This window comes from Oncorhynchus nerka, linkage group LG27 (assembly GCF_034236695.1).
Source record: "Oncorhynchus nerka isolate Pitt River linkage group LG27, Oner_Uvic_2.0, whole genome shotgun sequence".
Lineage (NCBI taxonomy): Eukaryota > Metazoa > Chordata > Actinopteri > Salmoniformes > Salmonidae > Oncorhynchus > Oncorhynchus nerka.
Genome location: NC_088422.1, coordinates 108,156,823 through 108,177,377, shown reverse-complemented (window position 1 = coordinate 108,177,377; position 20,555 = coordinate 108,156,823). Strand labels below are relative to the sequence as shown.

Sequence of the window (20,555 nt, the reverse complement as noted above, 5' to 3'; positions counted from 1 at the left end):
GACAGCGACAGAGACACAGAGAGAGAGACAGAGACAGACAGAGAGACAGAGAGACAGAGTCAGAGAGACAGAGAGACAGAGACAGAGAGAGAGACACAGAGAGAGAGACACAGAGACAGAGAGAGAGACAGAGACAGAGTGTATAAAGAGACAGCCAAACAGAGCCAGGCGTCTCTACCAGAGCTGTCACTAACAGACCACACCCCCTTCCCTTCCCTCACAGCCTATTGGCCGGCTGCCCTGCCACTGAGAGCAAAGGTTCCGATGTTTGGGGGGCGGAGCTTTGAGCCGACATCACATCACATGGATTCTCTCATGTGGTCGGCGAGTGCAGAGACAGATCTGTGTGAAGCAGGCAGCTGCTGGAGATACCACAAGAGACAGGAGAGAGGGAACGAGAGAGACTCAGAGAGAGGGAACGAGAGACACAGAGAGAGGGAACGAGAGAGACAGAGAGAGAGGGAACGAGAGAGACTCAGAGAGAGGGAACGAGAGAGAGAGGGAACGAGAGAGACAGAGAGAGAGGGAACGAGAGAGACAGAGAGAGAGGGAACGAGAGAGACAGAGAGAGAGGGAACGAGAGAGACAGGAGAGAGGGAACGAGAGAGACACACAGAGAGAGGGAACGAGAGAGACAGGAGAGAGGGAACGAGAGAGACACAGAGAGAGGGAACGAGAGAGACAGGAGAGAGGGAACGAGAGAGACAGGAGAGAGGGAACGAGAGAGACAGGAGAGAGCTTTGAATAGCGCAACTGTGCTATTATAATTCCATGGACCCAGGACTTTAAGGATGTATTTTGTGATCTCAGCTATGAAAGGTAAACCTAAGAACTGATTGCATGGCATGTGTGTGTGTTTGTTTGTGTGGAGAAGCTTGCTGTATAACAAGTGGTTTGTAACGGGACATGTGTCTCTTGTCTTGTGTCTCGGTGTGTCCTTTAACTAACAGCGGCTGGTAATAAAGGAGCAGTTTACCAAACTTGGGCTTTTGGCCTCTTTTGCTTCTCAGTTGTTCTGCAAACTGCAATAGTTGGATTATTTTAGATTGTGAAGAATATAATATATATATATATTAGATGATATCTATATTAGATTATATATGTGGATAAGATTTCTGTCTTGTGAATGTGAGTTTTGTAGTAGAGTGGCAATACGTGGTGAACTTTGAATCCCATTCAGGTTTCGTTACTAGTCTGAAAAGCTGTTGAGTTTGGTATCTTCCTGTTTAGTCATTTCGCATGCATGCTGATATTTAATTTCTTATCTGTTGGCTACAGTATTTTATCTGTTGGCTACAGTATTTTATCTGTTGGCTACAGTATTTTATCTGTTGGCTACAGTATTTTATCTGTTGGCTACAGTATTTTATCTGTTGGCTACAGTATTTTCCAAAGAAGTTAAGAAAAAATTGGCAAGCTGAATGGGCAAACGATATGGGTTAGAGAGAGAGAGAGAGACTAGAGGGTGTTGTGCTCACAGACAGATAATGTCTCTCTCTCTCTCTCTCTACCTACCCCTCTCTCTCTACCTACCTACCCCTCTCTCTCTACCTACCTACCCATTCCTCTCTCTACTTAATCCTGTTGTTCACGTCCAGAGTCTGTTATGAGAGAGAGACAGACAGAGAGAGAGAGAGAGACACACACAGAGAGAGAGAGAGAGAGACAGACAGACAGACAGACAGACAGAGAGAGACAGAGACAGAGAGAGACAGAGACAGAGACAGAGAGAGAGAGAGACACACACAGAGAGAGACAGACAGAGACAGACAGACAGAGAGACAGAGAGAGAGAGACAGTTGAGACAGAGACAATCCAGAGACAGAGAGAGAGACAGACAGCCACTGAGATGACAGACCTCAGACAGACAGACATTCTGACAGACAGACAGACAGACAGACAGACAGACAGACAGCCACATTTGACAGAGACAGAGACAGAGAGAGATTCAGTGTGAGGACACAAGAATGGAGAGACAGCGTTGTTTACAATCCTGGGCTGCCAGCCACTGAGTGACATTCTGACTTGTAGGGTTGTGTTCCTGGCCCTTTTGGGGGTCTGTTCTATCCTGAGGACACAAGAATGGTCCGTTGTTTATCCCTCCAGTGATAGACATGTAGATCTATCCCTCCATCCCTCTATCTTCCATCCCTCCATCCCCCATCAATCCCCCTAGCTAGCTGGCTACCCCCACACTACCATACTGCCACTACAATATTACAATACCCATAAGCCTTCCCTCCCTCCACTGACAGCAGTTTCTTCTCTCTTTCTCTCTTCTCTCTCCTCTCTCTCTCTCTCTCTTTCTCTCCACTCTCTCTCTCTCTCTTCTCCACTCTCTCTCTCTCTTTTCTCTCTCTCTCTCCACTCTCTCTCTTTCTCTCTCTCTCTTTATCTTCTCTCTATATATTTCTTCTCTCTTTCTCTCTCTCTCTCTCTCTCTCTCTCTCTCTCTCTCTCTCTCTCTCTCTCTCCACTCTTTCTCTCCTTCTCCCTCTCTCTCTCTCTCTCTCTCTCTCTCTCTCTCTCTCTCTCTCTCTCTCTCTCTATCTCTCTCTCTCTCTCCACTCTCTCTCTCTCTCTCTCCTCTCTCTCTCTCTCTCTCTCTCTCTCTCTCTCTCTCTCTCTCTCTCTATCCCTCCCACAGAGTAATGCTGTCAGCTGTCATTACCTATTAGCAGTGATGTGGTGGGAATAGAAGAAGCCACGCTGCATGATGCCTTAGCTAGCTGCTCGTGCCCCATTGCTCCCTAGATAAAGCAATGGGGCACTTTATCTAGGCCTTTAGCTAGGGCCTTTAGCTAGGCCCATTGCTTTAGCTAGGGCCACATTGCTTTATCTAGGGCCCCATTGCTTTAGCTAGGGCCTTTAGCAAGGGCCCCATTGCTTTAGCTAGGGCCACATTGCTTTAGCTAGGGCCCATTTCTTTAGCTAGGCCCATTGCTTTTTAGCTAGGGCCCATTGCTTTAGCTAGGGCCTTTAGCTAGGGCCACATTGCTTTAGCTAGGGCCCATTGCTTTAGCTAGGGCCTTTAGCTAGGGCCATATTGCTTTAGCTAGGGCCCATTGCTTTAGCTAGGCCTTTAGCTAGGGCCACATTGCTTTAGCTAGGGCCCATTGCTTTAGCTAGGGCCAAATTGCTTTAGCTAGGCCCTTTGCTTTAGCTAGGGCCACATTGCTTTAGCTAGGGCCCATTGCTTTAGCTAGGGCCCTTTGCTTTAGCTAGGGCCACATTGCTTTAGCTAGGCCCATTGCTTTAGCTAGGGCCAAATTGCTGTAGCTAGGCCCATTGCTTTAGCTAGGGCCCATTGCTTTAGCTAGGGCCACATTGCTTAGCTAGGGCCCATTGCTTTAGCTAGGGCCACATTGCTTTAGCTAGCGCCACATTGCTTTAGCTAGGGCCACATTGTTTTAGCTAGGGCCACATTGCTTTAGCTAGGGCCACATTGCTTTAGCTAGCGCCACATTGCTTTAGCTAGGGCCACATTGCTTTAGCTAGGGCCCATTGCTTTAGCTAGGGCCTTTAGCTAGGGCCACATTGCTTTAGCTAGGGCCCATTGCTTTAGCTAGGGCCTTTAGTGGGGGCCACATTGCTTTAGCTAGGGCCCATTGCTTTAGCTAGGCCAAATTGCTTTAGCTAGGGCCCTTTGCTTTAGCTAGGGCCACATTGCTTTAGCTAGGGCCCATTGCTTTAGCTAGGGCCCTTTGCTTTAGCTAGGGCCACATTGCTTTAGCTAGGGCCCATTGCTTTAGCTAGGGCCAAATTGCTGTAGCTAGGGCCCATTGCTTTAGCTAGGGCCCATTGCTTTAGCTAGGGCCACATTGCTTTAGCTAGAGCCCATTCCTTTAGCTAGAGCCCATTGCTTTAGCTAGGGCCACATTGCTTTAGCTAGGGCCCATTGCTTTAGCTAGGGCCACATTGCTTTAGCTAGCGCCACATTGCTTTAGCTAGGGCCACATTGTTTTAGCTAGGGCCACATTGCTTTAGCTAGGGCCACATTGCTTTAGCTAGGGCCACATTGCTTTAGCTAGCGCCACATTGCTTTAGCTAGGGCCACATTGCTTTAGCTAGGGCCACATTGTTTTAGCTAGGGCCACATTGTTTTAGCTAGGGCCACATTGCTTTAGCTAGGGCCACATTGCTTTATCTAGGGCCCCATTGCTTTAGCTAGGGCCTTTAGCAAGGGCCCCATTGCTTTAGCTAGGGCCACATTGCTTTAGCTAGGGCCACATTGCTTTAGCTAGGGCCCATTTCTTTAGCTAGGGCCCATTGCTTTAGCTAGGGCCCATTGCTTTAGCTAGGGCCTTTAGCTAGGGCCACATTGCTTTAGCTAGGGCCCATTGCTTTAGCTAGGGCCTTTAGCTAGGGCCACATTGCTTTAGCTAGGGCCCATTGCTTTAGCTAGGGCCTTTAGCTAGGGCCACATTGCTTTAGCTAGGGCCCATTGCTTTAGCTAGGGCCAAATTGCTTTAGCTAGGGCCCTTTGCTTTAGCTAGGGCCACATTGCTTTAGCTAGGGCCCATTGCTTTAGCTAGGGCCCTTTGCTTTAGCTAGGGCCACATTGCTTTAGCTAGGGCCCATTGCTTTAGCTAGGGCCAAATTGCTGTAGCTAGTGCCCATTGCTTTAGCTAGGGCCCATTGCTTTAGCTAGGGCCACATTGCTTTAGTTAGAGCCCATTCCTTTAGCTAGAGCCCATTGCTTTAGCTAGGGCCACATTGCTTTAGCTAGGGCCCATTGCTTTAGCTAGGGCCACATTGCTTTAGCTAGCGCCACATTGCTTTAGCTAGGGCCACATTGTTTTAGCTAGGGCCACATTGCTTTAGCTAGGGCCACATTGCTTTAGCTAGGGCCACATTGCTTTAGCTAGCGCCACATTGCTTTAGCTAGGGCCACATTGCTTTAGCTAGGGCCCATTGCTTTAGCTAGGGCCTTTAGCTAGGGCCACATTGCTTTAGCTAGGGCCCATTGCTTTAGCTAGGCCTTTAGTTAGGGCACATTGCTTTAGCTAGGGCCCATTGCTTTAGCTAGGGCCAAATTGCTTTAGCTAGGCCCTTTGCTTTAGCTAGGGCCACATTGCTTTAGCTAGGCCCATTGCTTTAGCTAGGGCCCTTGCTTTTAGGGCCACATTGCTTTAGCTATGGCCCATTGCTTTAGCTAGGGCCAAATTGCTGTAGCTAGGCCCATTGCTTTAGCTAGGGCCCATTGCTTTAGCTAGGGCCACATTGCTTTAGCTAGAGCCCATTGCTTTAGCTAGAGCCCATTGCTTTAGCTAGGGCCACATTGTTTTTAGCTAGGGCCCATTGCTTTAGCTAGGGCCACATTGCTTTAGCTAGCGCCACATTGCTTTAGCTAGGGCCACATTGTTTTAGCTAGGCCACATTGCTTTAGCTAGGGCCACATTGCTTTAGCTAGGCCACATTGCTTTAGCTAGCGCCACATTGCTTTAGCTAGGGCCACATTGTTTTAGCTAGGGCCACATTGTTTTAGCTAGGCCACATTGTTTTAGCTAGGGCCACATTGTTTTAGCTAGGGCCACATTGCTTTAGCTAGGGCCACATTGCTTTAGCTAGAGGCCTTTAGCTAGAGCCCATTCCTTTAGCTAGGTCACATTGCTTTAGCTTGAATCAGATTCATGTCCATCCTTTAACTAGTCAGGACACTGAACACATAGTTGACTTTACAGATATCAGATTCACTATGTAAATACACTATCGTAGGTTTTTATGTGATGAAATATAGAGGAGATGCAAAAATACAAAGTGATATGAACAGCAATATTTAGAAGAGAAAAAAGGACTGTCCCATGTTTTTGGTCAGTTTTCTCCGTTTTTCATCTGTTTCTCCATTTCTCGCCAGTTTCTCCGCTTTTCGCCAGTTTCTCCGCTTTCTCATCTGTTTTCCATTTCTCGCCAGTTTTCTCCGCTTTCATCTGTTTCTCCATTTCTCATCTGTTTCCTCAATTTCGTCAGGCCCTCCGCTTTCATCTGTTTCCTCCATTTTCGCCAGTTTTCTCCGTTTTCATCTGTTTCTCCATTTCTCATCTGTTTTCTCCATTTTCATCTGTTTCCATCCATTTCGCCAGTTTTCTCCGCTTTTCATCTGTTTCTCCGCTTTCTCGTCAGTTTCTCCGCTCGCCAGTTTTTCCGCTTTCGCCAGTTTTTTCGCCAGTTTCTCCATTTCGCCAGTTTTCTCCGCTTTCTGTCTGTTTTCGCCAGTTTTCTCACCAGTTTCTCCGCTTTCGCCAGTTTTCTCCGGGTCAGTTTCCTCAGTTTCTTGTCAGTTTTCTCCGTTTCTCTGTCTGTTTTCTTGTCAGTCTCTCCGCTTTCGCCTTTCCTCCGTTTCTCTGTCTGTTTTTGGTCAGTTTCTCCGCTTTCGCCAGTTTTCTTTGTTTTCGCCAGTTTCCTCCGCTTTCGCCAGTTTCTCTCCGCTTTGACAGTTTCTCCGCTTCACAGTTTCTCCGCTTTTGTCAGTTTCTCCGCTTTCTCACAGTTTCCTCCGCTTTCGCCAGTTTTCTCCGCTTTCGCCTCAGTTTTCTCGTCAGTTTTCTCCGCCTTCGCCAGTTTTCTCAGTTTTCTCCGCTTCTCGTCAGTTTTCTTGCCAGTTTTCTCGCCAGTTTTCCTCAGTTTCTCCGCTTTCGACAGTTTCTCCGTTTTCTCGCCAGTTTTCTCGCCAGTTTCTCCGCTTCTTGACAGTTTCTCCGCTTTCGTCAGTTTTCTCGACAGTTTCTCCGCTTTCGGCCAGTTTCCTCCGCTTTCGCTCAGTTTTCCTCCATTTTCGCCAGTTTTCTCCGCTCTCAGTTTGACAGTTTTCTCCGCTTTTCGCCAGTTTTTCCCAGTTTTCTCCGCTTTTCAGTTTTCTCGCCAGTTTTCTCGCCAGTTTTCGCCAGGTTTTCTCGCCAGTTTCCTCCGCTTTCGCCAGTTTTCGCCAGGTTTTCTCGCCAGTTTTCTCCGCTTTCGTCAGTTTTCTCCGTTTTCTGCTAGTTTTTCGTCCGTTTTTCTCCGTTTTCTCGCAGTTTCTCCGCTTTCGCCAGTTTTCTCGCCAGTTTCCTCCGCTTTCGTCAGTTTTCGCCAGGTTTTCGCCAGTTTCTCCGCTTTCGCCAGTTTCTCGCCAGTTTTCGCCAGTTTTCTCCGCTTTGCTGTCAGTTTCCTCCGCTTTCGCCAGTTTTCTTGTCCGTTTCTCCGCTTTCGCCAGTTTTTCGCCAGTTTTCCAGTTTTCTCGTCAGTTTTCCCAGTTTCTCCGTTTTCGTCAGTTTTCTCGCCAGTTTCTCCGCTTCGTCAGTTTTCTGCCAGTTTTCGCCCGTTTTTCATCAGTTTTTTGTCAGTTTCCTCCGTTTCTCGCCAGTTTTCTCCGCTTTGTTTTCTTCCTCCATTTCTCGTCAGTTTTCTGTTTCTCGTCTTTCGTCAGTTTTCTCATCAGTTTTCTCCGTTTTCGCAGTTTTCTCCGCTTTCGTCAGTTTTCAGTTTCTCCGTTTCTCTGCTCTGTTTTTTCTTGTCAGTTTCTTCGCCAGTTTCTCCGCTTTCATCTGTTTCTCAGTTTCTCAGTTTTCTCCGTTTTCATCTGTTTCTCCATTTCTCATCTGTTTTCCTCCATTTCTCATCTGTTTCTCCATTTCTCATCAGTTTCCTCCATTTCGCCAGTTTTCTCCGCTTTTCATCTGTTTCTCCGCTTTCGCCAGTCAGTTCCTCCGTTTCTCGTCAGTTTTTCTTTGTCAGTTTCTCCATTTCTCGTCAGTTTTCTCCGTTTCTCTGTCTGTTTTCGTCAGTTTTCTCATCAGTTTCCTCCGTTTCGTCAGTTTTCTCCGCTTTCGTCAGTTTTCTTGTTTCTTGTCAGTTTCCTCCGCTTTCGCCAGTTTTCTCCGTTTTGACAGTTTCTCCGTTGACAGTTTCCTCCGCTTCTTGTCAGTTTTCGTTTCAAGACAGTTTCTCCGTCAGTTTCCTCCGCTTTCGCCAGTTTTCCATTTCTCGCCAGTTTTCTCCGCTTTCGCCAGTTTTCTCGCCAGTTTCTCCGTTTTCGTCAGTTTTTCAGCCAGTTTTTCCGTCAGTTTTCGCCAGTTTCTCCGCTTTCGACAGTTTCCTCCGCTTTCTCGTCAGTTTTCTTGCCAGTTTCCTCCGTTTTTGACAGTTTCTCCGCTCCAGTTTTCGCCAGTTTCTCCGCTTTCGACAGTTTCTCCGTTTTCGTCAGTTTCTCCATTTCTCGCCAGTTTTTCCTCCAGTTTTCAGTTTCTCCGCTTTCATCTGTTTCCTCCATTTTCGCCAGTTTCTCCGTTTTCATCTGTTTCCTCCATTTCTCATCTGTTTTCCTCCATTTTCATCTGTTTCTCCATTTCTCATCTGTTTTCCATTTTTCGTCAGTTTTCTCCGCTTTCATCTGTTTCCTCCGCTTTCTCGTTTCTCCGCTTTCGCCAGTTTTCTCCGTTTTCGCCAGTTTTTCTGCCAGTTTCTCCATTTCTCCAGTTTTTTCCGTTTTCTGTCTGTTTTCGTCAGTTTTCTCATCAGTTTCTCCGTTTTCGTCAGTTTTCTCCGTTTCGCCAGTTTCCAGTTTCTCTGTCAGTTTCTCCGCTTTCGTCTGTTTTTCTTCTCCGCTTTCTCGCCAGTTTCTCCGCTTTTCTGTTTTGGTCAGTTTTCTCCGTTTCCTTGTTTCTCGTTTCTCCGTTTTCAGTTTCTCCGTTTGTCAGTTTCCTCCGTTTTTGACAGTTTCCTCCGTTTCTCTGTCAGTTTTCCGTTTGTCAGTTTCTCCGTTTCTCGACAGTTTCCTCCGTTTTCCTCGTCAGTTTCTCCTCGTCAGTTTTCTTTTTGGTCAGTTTTCCATTTCGCCAGTTTTCTCGTCAGTTTCTTTCAGTTTTCGCCAGTTTCGTCAGTTTTTCCGCCGTTTTCTCGTCAGTTTCCTCTTGACAGTGTCCTTTCTCGTCAGTTTTTCGTCAGTTTCCTCCGCTTTCGTCAGTTTTCTCCGTTTTCGTCAGTTTTCCTCCGTTTCTCGTCAGTTTTCTCCGCTTTCGCCAGTTTCTCGTCAGTTTTCTCCGTTTCTCCGTTTTCGTCAGTTTCTCCGTTTTCGTCAGTTTTCTCCGTTTTCGTCAGTTTTCTTTTCTCCGTTTTCGTCAGTTTTCTCAGGTTTTCTCGCCAGTTTCTCCGCAGTTTCGCCAGTTTTCTCAGTTTTCTCAGTTTTCTTGTCAGTTTTCTTCTCGTCAGTTTTCTCGTCAGTTTCTCCTTTCAGTTTTTCGTCAGTTTTCTCCATTTTCTCGCTTTCTCGCCAGTTTTTCTCCGTTTTTCGCCAGTTTTTGTCGTTTCTCCGTTTCCAGTTTTTGTCAGTTTCCTCCGTTTTCGTTTTCAGTTTTTCAGTTTCCAGTTTCTTTCAGTTTTCTCGCCAGTTTCTCCGTTTTTCGTCAGTTTTCTCGGTCAGTTTCTCCGCTTTTGACAGTTTCTCCGCTTCTCGCCAGTTTTCGTCAGTTTTCCGCTTTCCAGTTTCTCCGTTTCGCCAGTTTTTCCTCGTCAGTTTTCTCCGTTTCGTCAGTTTTCTCGCCAGTTTTTTCGTCAGTTTTCGTCAGTTTTCTTTTCGCCAGTTTTCGCCAGTTTTCTCCGTTTTTCGTCGCCAGTTTCCTCCGTTTCTCAGTTTTCTGGCCAGGTTTTCTCGTCAGTTTTCCTCCGCCGTTTTTCGTCAGTTTTCAGGCCGTTTTTCGTCAGTTTCCTCCGTTTCGCCAGTTTTCGTCAGTTTCTCCAGTTTTCTCGTCAGTTTCCTCCGTTTTCGTCAGTTTTCTCGTCAGGTTTTCTCGTCAGTTTCCTCCGTTTCGCCAGTTTTCAGCCAGTTTTCTCGTCAGTTTTCTTGTCAGTTTCTCCGCTTTTTTTCGTCAGTTTCTCCGTTTCTCGCCAGTTTTTCCGTTTCCCTCAGTTTCCTCCGTTTCGCCAGTCAGTTTCCTCCGTTTCTCGCCAGTTTTCAGTTTCTCCGTTTTCGTCAGTTTTCCATCGCCAGTTTTCTCCGTTTCTCCGCTTTCGTCAGTTTCCTCCGTTTTCGCCAGTTTTCTCCGCTTTCTGTCTGTTTTCTTGTCAGTTTCCTCCGTTTCTCGCCTGTTTCTCCGCTTCTCTGTCTGTTTCTCCGCTTTCTCTGTCTGTTTTCTGGTCAGTTTCCTCCGCTTCTCTGTCTGTTTTTGGTCAGTTTCCTCCGTTTTATGTCTGTTTTTGGTCAGTTTCCTCCGTTTCTCTGTCTGTGTCCTTCTCAGTGCAGCTGAAGTGCAGCTCTCAGGAAGTTGATAAACACTGCTTTACAGAAACCCCGTCCCTTTTTAAACCCTGGGCTCTCCAGGTACTGGACCCCACAGAGGGTTAAACGGGACACCACGGAGGGTTAAACGGGACCCCACGGAGGGTTAAACGGGTCCCCACGGAGGGTTAAACGGGACCCCACGGAGGGTTAAACGGGTCCCCACGGAGGGTTAACTGGGACCCCACGGAGGGTTAAACGGGTCCCCACAGAGGGTTAAACGGGTCCCCACAGAGGGTTAAACATTTACAGACAATTATCAGTCAATGTTTTGTCATGGGATTACAGCTAGCTGGATTTGGGTTGAGAGATTATTCAGGCTAACGCTCTCTACTGGGAGGGGGGGAGTGAGGAGAGATGGGGAAACCAGAGAGTGAGAGATTATTCAGCCTAACGCTCTCTACTGGGGGGTAAGGAGAGAGGGGGAGCCAGAGAGTGAGAGGGGGAGGAGAGAGGGGGAGGCAGAGAGTGAGAGGGACGAGGAGAGAGCGGGTAGGCAGAGAGTGAGAGGGACGGGAGTGAGGAGAGACGGGGAGTCAGGAAGAGGGGGAGCCAGAGAGTGAGAGGGGGAGGAGAGAGGAGAGAGGGGGAGCCAGAGAGTGAGAGCGACGAGGAGAGAGGAGAGAGGGGGAGCCAGAGAGTGAGAGGGACGAGGAGAGAGGAGAGAGGGGGAGCCAGAGAGTGAGAGGAGGGGGAGCCAGAGAGGAGAGAGAGGGGAGCCAGAGAGTGAGAGGGGGGAGAGAGAGAGGGGGAGCCAGAGAGTGAGAGGGACGAGGAGAGAGGAGAGAGGGGGAGCCAGAGAGTGAGAGGGGGAGGAGAGAGGAGAGAGGGGAGCCAGAGAGAGGAGAGGGGGGAGAGAGGGGGAGCCAGAGAGAGAGGGGAGGAGAGAGGGGGAGCCAGAGAGTGAGAGGGACGAGGAGAGAGGAGAGAGGGGGAGCCAGAGAGTGAGAGGGACGAGGAGAGAGGAGAGAGGGGGAGCCAGAGAGTGAGAGGGACGAGGAGAGAGGAGAGAGGGGGAGCCAGAGAGTGAGAGGGGAGGAGAGAGGGGGAGCCAGAGAGTGAGAGGACGAGGAGAGAGGAGAGAGGGGGAGCCAGAGAGTGAGAGGGAGGAGGAGAGAGGAGAGAGGGGGAGCCAGAGAGTGAGAGGGAGGGAGAGAGAGAGGAGAGAGGGGGAGCCAGAGAGTGAGAGGGACGGGGAGAGGAGAGAGGGGGAGCCAGAGTGAGAGGGGAGGAGAGGGGGAGGAGAGAGGGGGAGCCAGAGAGTGAGAGGGATGAGGGGGAGGCAGAGGGAAGGGGAGTGAGGGAGAGGGGGAGAGAGAGAGGGAAGGGGAGAGAGGAGAGAGGGGGAGGCAGAGAGTGAGAAGGGGGAGGAGAGAGGAGGGAGAGGCAGAGAGTGAGAGGGACGGGGAGTGAGGAGAGAGGGGGAGGCAGAGAGAGGGGGAGAGAGCAAAAGACAGACAGAGAGAGAGCAAGAGATGAGAGGCAAAGAGAGAAAGAGGCCGGCAGACAGACAAACAGACAGAGAGAGACAGACAGAGAGAGAGAGGCAGACAGACAAACAGACAGAGAGAGAGAGAGGCAGAGAAAGAGGCAGACAGAGACAGTGTAAACGAGTGTATATTTGAGGCGGCAGAGCAGATTGTTGGTACGAGGGCGCCTTCTGACCTTCACAGAGGGAGGGAAACAGTGGGCCTGATGACCGCCCCAGGACCAAGCACCAAAAGTCGGGGCCCAGAGGTCAGGAAAGCGTGGTGCTTCTGCAGCCTGCCTGACACACGCTCTCTACACGTCCATGGAAATAAATCGCACTGCAAACACCCGAGAGCATGGGGGTGGTGGGGGAAGAAAGACAGAGTTGGAAAGAAAATTATGTAATGGAATTTTAATGAAGAGGAACGATATGAAAGAAAAGAAATGTAGAGTTAATAAATGTCAGGGAAATTGCCCCCGAGGCAGCAGTATGGTGAGAGAGAATCAGAGAGAAATAACTAACTGCATCCTATCAAAATGCCATCCTATCAAATCAAATCACCAGGGCAGACATTGGTTATGAAGTTGGGGGGCGGGGCTACATCATCACGTGCTGCTGTTCAGCAGTCTTATGGCTCGGGGGGGGGGGGGGGTAGAAGCTGTTCAAAGTCCTGTTAGTTCCACACTTGTTGCAATGGCCGAACGGTAAAAGAGATAACAGTCTATAGCTTGGTTGACTGGAGTCTTTGGCAATTGTTTTAGGGGCCTTCCTCTGACACCGCCTGATATAGAGGTCCTGGATGGCAGGGAGCTCGGACCCAGTGATGTACTGCCGCCGAGTAGGATTCGATCTTAGTCTTGTGTTGACGCTTTGCCTGTTTGATGGCTCATCGGAGGTCGTAGCGGGATTTCTTATAAGCTTCTGGGTTACAGTCCCGCTCCTTGAAAGCGGCAGCTCTAACCTTTAGCTCAGTGCTGATGTTGCCTGTAATCCATGGCTTCTGGTTGGGATATGTACGTACGGTCACTGTGGGGATGACGTTGTAGTAACCAGCAGGTAGCCTAGTGGTTAGAGCGTTGGACTAGTAACCAGCAGGTCGCCTAGTGGTTAGAGCATTGGACTAGTAACCAGCAGGTAGACTAGTGGTTAGAGCGTTGGACTAGTAACCAGCAGGTAGACTAGTGGTTAGAGGTAGTAAGAGTCTAGTGGTTAGAGCGTTGGACTAGTAACCAGCAGGTAGCCTAGTGGTTAGAGTGTTGACTAGTAACCAGCAGGTAGCCTAGAGCAGGTAGACTAGTGGTTAGAGCGTTGACCAGTAACCAGCAGGTAGCCTAGTTAGAACCACCAGCAGGTAGCCTAGTGGTTAGAGTGTTGGACTAGTAACCAGCAGGTCGCCTAGTGGTTAGAGTGTTGGACTAGTAACCAGCAGGTATCCTAGTGGTTAGAGTGTTGGACTAGTAACCAGCAGGTAAACTAGTGGTTAGAGCGTTGGACTAGTAACCAGTAGGTAGCCTAGTGGTTAGAGTGTTGGACTAGTAACTAGCATGTAAACTAGTGGTTAGAGCGTTGGACTAGTAACCAGTAGGTAGCCTAGTGGTCAGAGTGTTGACTAGTAACCAGCAGGTAAACTAGTGGTTAGAGCGTTGGACTAGTAACCAGTAGGTAGCCTAGTGGTCAGAGCATTGGACTAGTAACCAGCAGGTAGTCTAGTGGTTAGAGTGTTGGACTAGTAACCAGCAGGCAGCCTAGTGGTTAGAGTGTTGGACTAGTAACCAGCAGGTAGCCTAGTGGTTAGAGTGTTTTACTAGTAACCAGCAGGTAGTCTAGTGGTTAGAGCGTTGGGCTAGCAACCAGCAGGTAGCCTAGTGGTCAGAGCATTGGCTAGCCTCTAGTGGTTAGAGTGTTGGACTAGTAACCAGCAGGTAGCCTAGTGGTTAGAGTGTTGGACTAGTAACCAGCAGGTAGTCTAGTGGTTAGAGTGTTTTACTAGTAACCAGCAGGTAGTCTAGTGGTTAGAGTGTTGGACTAGTAACCAGCAGGTAGCCTAGTGGTTAGAGTGTTGGACTAGTAACCAGCAGGTAGTCTAGTGGTTAGAGTGTTGGACTAGTAACCAGCAGGTAGTCTAGTGGTTAGAGTGTTGGACCAGTAACCAGCAGGTAGTCTAGTGGTTAGAGTGTTGGACCAGTAACCAGCAGGTAGTCTAGTGGTTAGAGTGTTGGACCAGTAACCAGCAGGTAGCCTAGTGGTTAGAGTGTTGGACCAGTAACCAGCAGGTAGTCTAGTGGTTAGAGTGTTGGACCAGTAACCAGCAGGTAGCCTAGTGGTTAGAGTGTTGGACCAGTAACCAGCAGGTAGTCTAGTGGTTAGAGTGTTGGACTAGTAACCAGCAGGTAGCCTAGTGGTTAGAGTGTTGGACTAGTAACCAGCAGGTATCCTAGTGGTTAGAGTGTTGGACTAGTAACCAGCAGGTATCCTAGTGGTTAGAGAGTTGGACCAGTAACCAGCAGGTAGTCTAGTGGTTAGAGCGTTGGACTAGTAACCAGCAGGTAGCCTAGTGGTTAGAGTGTTGGACTAGTAACCAGCAGGTATCCTAGTGGTTAGAGTGTTGGACTAGTAACCAGCAGGTATCCTAGTGGTTAGAGTGTTGGACTAGTAACCAGCAGGTATCCTAGTGGTTAGAGAGTTGGACCAGTAACCAGCAGGTAGCCTAGTGGTTAGAGTGTTGTACTAGTAACCAGCAGGTAGTCTAGTGGTTAGAGTGTTGGACCAGTAACCAGCAGGTAGTCTAGTGGTTAGAGTGTTGGACCAGTAACCAGCAGGTAGTCTAGTGGTTAGAGCGTTGGACCAGTAACCAGCAGGTAGTCTAGTGGTTAGAGTGTTGGACTAGTAACCAGCAGGTAGTCTAGTGGTTAGAGTGTTGGACCAGTAACCAGCAGGTAGTCTAGTGGTTAGAGTGTTGGACTAGTAACCAGCAGGTAGCCTAGTGGTTAGAGTGTTGTACTAGTAACCAGCAGGTAGCCTAGTGGTTAGAGTGTTGGACTAGTAACCAGCAGGTAGCCTAGTGGTTAGAGTGTTGGACTAGTAACCAGCAGGTAGTCTAGTGGTTAGAGTGTTGGACTAGTAACCAGCAGGTAGTCTAGTGGTTAGAGTGTTGGACTAGTAACCAGCAGGTAGCCTAGTGGTTAGAGTGTTGGACTAGTAACCAGCAGGTAGACTAGTGGTTAGAGTGTTGGACTAGTAACCAGCAGGTAGTCTAGTGGTTAGAGTGTTGGACTAGTAACCAGCAGGTAGTCTTGTGGTTAGAGTGTTGGACTAGTAACCGAAAGATTGCGAGATTGAATCCCCGAGCTGACAAGGTGAGCATCTGTCGTTCTGCCCCTGAATAAGGCAGTTAACCCACTGTTCCCGATAGGCCGTCTTCGAAAATAACAATTTGTTCTTAACTGACTCGCTTACTTAAATACATAGTCGGCTCAGGGATTCGAACCAGCTACCTTCCGGTTACTGGCCCAACGGTCTTACTCGCTAGGGCTACCTGCCGCCCCCCTTATCTTTCAGTGTTTAGGAAACACATTGGTAATCTTCAGACTGGTTGCGTAGATCAGTTGCCAAAGCAGAGTCTCTAGTCGAGCTGTGTGGTGAGTCTGACATAGGAACTATGTCCATGCGAAGATATAACATCCCATGTGCTTATTTTTACACTCCTGCACCTCCTGCCAACGCCCAACACATTGTTGCTGTCTGCTTCAGCCTGTCCTTCCTGTAGCATCGTGTTATACAGCTCTCAATACAGGCGTGGATAATAGACCTCCCATGGAGGGAGGTAGGGGGGCTTGCTAACCAGCAGGTCAGTGTTACCAGCAGGACTGAGAGGCCCCTAGTGGTTGTGGGCATGCAGGGCTGGACCTGGGGGTAAACAGCAGGACCTGGGGGTATGGAGGAAGGGGGGGGCTTACCCTCCATGTTACCCGACTGAGAGGCCCCGTTGTGGGCATGAAGGTCAACAACTGTTCTGGACGACTGTGTGACCTCGGTTCAGGGATTAGACAATGAGAGTAAGACCTTTAAACAGGTTAACATTGAAAACGCCATTGGCTGGGGCCAGACGGGATACCAGGCTCACATTCATACTGCTACTCCAGTCCAGACACAGACCACAGTGTCCCCCCTCTGTTGAGACAATAAACGGTTCCCTTTAGGATGGGTCAGAACCTTTAGTCATGGGTCAGAACCTTTAGTCATCAAATCAAAATCAAATCAAATCAAATGTATTTATATAGCCCTTCGTACATCAGCTGATATCTCAAAGTGCTGTACAGAAACCCAGCCTAAAACCCCAAACAGCAAGCAATGCAGGTGTCAGAACCTTTAGTCAAGGGTCAGCTAATCAGAACCTATAGTCATGGGTCAGCTAATCAGAACCTATAGTCATGGGTCAGCTACTCAGAACCTATAGTCATGGGTCAGCTAATCAGAACCTATAGTCATGGGTCAGCTACTCAGAACCTATAGTCATGGGTCAGAACCTTTAATAATGGGTCAGCTACTCAGAACCTATAGTCATGGGTCAGCTAATCAGAACCTATAGTCATGGGTCAGCTACTCAGAACCTATAGTCATGGGTCAGCTAATCAGAACCTTTAGTCATGGGTCAGCTACTCAGAACCTATAGTCATGGGTCAGCTACTCAGAAACTATAGTCATGGGTCAGCTAATCAGAACCTATAGTCATGGGTCAGCTACTCAGAACCTATAGTCATGGGTCAGCTACTCAGAACCTATAGTCATGGGTCAGCTAATCAGAACCTATAGTCATGGGTCAGCTACTCAGAACCTATAGTCATGGGTCAGCTACTCAGAAACTATAGTCATGGGTCAGCTAATCAGAACCTATAGTCATGGGTCAGCTAATCAGAACCTATAGTCATGGGTCAGCTACTCAGTACCTTTAGTCATGGGTCAGAACCTTTAATAATGGGTCAGCTACTCAGAACCTTTAGTCAGGGGTCAGTACCTTTGGTCATGGGTCAGAACCTTTAGTCAGGGGTCAGTACCTTTAGTCATGGGTCAGAACCTTTAATAATGGGTCAGCTACTCAGAACCTTTAGTCAGGGGTCAGAACCTTTAGTCAGGGGTCAGTACCTTTGGTCATGGGTCAGAACCTTTAGTCAGGGGTCAGTACCTTTAGTCATGGGTCAGAACCTTTAATAATGGGTCAGCTACTCAGAACCTTTAGTCATGGGTCAGTACCTTTAGTCATGGGTCAGAACATTTAATAATGGGTCAGCTACTCAGTACCTTTAGTCATGGGTCAGAACCTTTAATAATGGGTCATGTACTCAGAACCTTTAGTTATGGGTCAGAACCTTCAGTCATGGGTCAGTAGCTTTAGTTATGGGTCAGAACCTTTAGTCATGGGTCAGAACCTTTAGTCATGGGTCAGTAGCTTTAGTTATGGGTCAGAACCTTTAGTCATGGGTCAGTAGCTTTAGTTATGGGTCAGAACTTTTAGTCATGGGTCAGCTACTCAGCAATATGTAGGAGGGTGGGTTTTCTCTCTTTCCTCTTTTTCTTTCTCTCTCTCTCTCTCTCTCTCTCTCTCTTTCTAAATCTCTGTCTGTCTGTCTCTCTCTCTCTCTCTCCAGCTCTCTCTCTTTCTAAATCTCTCTCTCTCTCTCTTTCTAAATCTCTCTATCTCTCTCTTTCTAAATCTCTGTCTCTCTCTCTCTGTCTCTCTCTCTTAGTCTCTCTGTCTCTCTCTCTCCAGCTCTCTATCTCTTTCTAAATCTCTGTCTCTCTCTCTCTCTCTCTCTCTTTCTCTTTCTAAATCTCTGTCTCTCTCGCACTCTCTTTCTAAATCTCTGTCTCTCTCTCTCTCTGTCTCTCTCTATCTCTTTTCTCTCTTTTTAACTCTCTCTTTCCCTTTTCTATTATTTCTGTTCATGGTTCTCTGTGAGAGACACCCAGCCTTGACTGAGCCAAACCAGCCTCCAATAACGACTCCGTCCAACAAAAAGGCCATGTTGCATTTCAAATGTTGTGACCCAGTACAATATGTTAAGTTGTGGTATTGTGCAACAACAAAGCGTTTTCAGACCAACGAAGGTTTATATGTCCATGCATGGTCCAAATCGCACCCTATTCTCTATACAGTAGTGCACTGCTTTTGGCCAGAGCCTTATTGGCCTGGTTAGAAGTAGTGTACTATGTAGGGAACAGGATGCCATTTATGACCCAAGCCCCCCATGCTGAACCTTGACACATTTTAAAGGCTTTTGATTGGGTAAGGCCTTCCTCTTTGATGTGTGACGGGGGAAAATGTTGTTTCTCCACTCTAACGCTGAGGGGTTTGGGTAATTTAGACGTTAGGGACTTGTTTATGACTACGCAGTAGCGTCTTAAAGCAAACACCGTTAGCTTTCTGCTGTGTCTGTTTATGACCCTTCTTTCAGCTTCATGACTCCATGAAGGATGTCTATAAAGAGGTGGAGTCTATATAATGATGTCTATAAAGAGGTGGAGTCTATATAATGATGTCTATAAAGAGGTGGAGTCTATATAATGATGTCTATAAAGAGGTGGAGTCTATATAATGATGTCTATAAAGAGGTGGAGTCTATATAAGGATGTCTATAAAGAGGTGGAGTCAATATAATGATGTCTATAAAGAGGTGGAGTCTATATAATGATGTTTATAAAGAGGTGGAGTCTATATAATGATATCTATAAAGAGGTGGAGTCTATATAATGATGTATATAAAGAGGTGGAGTCTATATAATGATGTTTATAAAGAGGTGGAGTCTATATAATGATATCTATAAAGAGGTGGAGTCTATATAATGATGTTTATAAAGAGGTGGAGTCTATATAATTATGTATATAAAGAGGTGGAGTCTATATAATGATGTCTATAAAGAGGTGGAGTCTATATAATGATGTCTATAAAGAGGTGGAGTCTATATAGTACATTTAACAGTCTATCCATGGAGGAAATATGTTTTTTATTTCTTCAAATGCTATAGGATCCTGTAGAATCATGTCATATTGTAGTTCTATGCATAATTACAGAATATATTGTAGTTCTTTGTCAGTTGTTCTGTTTATAGACCAGACCAGAAATGGACAGACTCATTAGACCAGTTCCCCCACTTCTTCCCCAAGTATATGCTCTTGATCAACTGGACAGAGTGTCTAACATATGTATTTCACAAAAAGCAATGCTTTTTGATCATTTAGGAAGAGTGAACAGGTCAATGAGTGAGTAGTGCACACGATTCGGATATGGCCTGAGTCTGGACTCTAGAGAGAGAGATGCACAGAAACAGGAAGTGTGTCTGAGAAGTCTAAAGAGGTTATCCTGGTTCATAATACTGTCTTGTTTCTCTAAGGAGCTTATCCTGATTCATTATACTTTCTTGTTTCTCTAATGAGGTTATCCTGGTTCATTATACCCTCTTGTTTCTCTAAAGACCTTATCTTGGTTCATTACACCATCTTGTTTCTCCAAAGAGTTTATCTTGGTTCCCTTCGGAGTCTTTTCTATCCTCCACAGAAGGACATTAACCATTCAGACCTCACTGAGGTATATCAGGTCTGAGGAGGAAATGTGTTAAGAGTCCTAATGATACAGCAGGTGTAAATATTTTATACCAGCCAGTCAAAGCACTTCAGATAGGAAATGGGGCCCAATCCGGTTCTCAATCCGTGCTCTCGATGTAACCCCCAGCCTCTTCCTAAGAGATAACGTTAGATATAACCCTCAGCCTCTTCCTAAGAGATAATGTTAGATATAATCCTCACCCTCTAAGAGATAACATTAGATATAACCCTCACCCTCTAAGAGATAATGTTAGATATAACCATCACCCTCTAAGAGATAATGTTAGATATAACCATCACCCTCTAAGAGATAACGTTAGATATAACCCTCACCCTCTAAGAGATAATGTTAGATATAACCATCACCCTCTAAGAGATAACGTTAGATATAACCCTCACCCTCTAAGAGATAACGTTAGATATAACCCCCACCCTCTAAGAGATAACATTAGATATAACCCTCTTACTAAGAGATAACGTTAGATATAACCCCCACCCTCTAAGAGATAACATTAGATATAACCCTCTTACTAAGAGATACCGTTAGATATAACCCTCAGCTTCTTACTAAGAGATAACATTATATATAACCCTCAGCCTCTAAGAGATAACGTTAGATATAACCCTCACCCTCTAAGAGATAACGTTAGATATAACCCTCACCCTCTAAGAGATAACATTAGATATAACCCTCACCCTCTAAGAGATAATGTTAGATATAACCCTCAGCCTCTTACTAAGAGATAACGTTATATATAACCCTCACCCTCTAAGAGATACCATTAGATATAACCCTCAGCCTCTTACTAAGAGATACCATTAGATATAACCATCACCCCCTAAGAGATAACATTGGATATCCATCACCCTCTTACTAAGAGATAACATTAGATATAACCCTCACCCTCTAAGAGATAACATTAGATATAACCCTCAGCATCTTACTAAGAGATAACATTAGATATAACCCTCAGCCTCTAAGAGATAACGTTAGATATAACCCTCACCCTCTTACTAAGAGATACCGTTAGATATAACCCTCAGCTTCTTACTAAGAGATAACATTAGATATAACCATCACCCCCTAAGAGATAACGTTAGATATAACCCTCAGCATCTTACTAAGAGATAACGTTAGATGTAACCCTCAGCCTCTTACTAAGAGATAACGTTAGATATAACCCTCACCCTCTAAGAGATAACATTAGATATAACCCTCAGCATCTTACTAA

General features: G+C 46.8%; 1 pseudogene; it reads left to right on the top strand.

Moving 5' to 3' along the window:
• The first annotated feature begins 288 nt into the window (after positions 1 to 288).
• The window catches only part of LOC135565178 (nuclear receptor ROR-alpha A-like), a 119,613-nt pseudogene continuing 99,346 nt past the window's right edge, over positions 289 to 20,555 (top strand).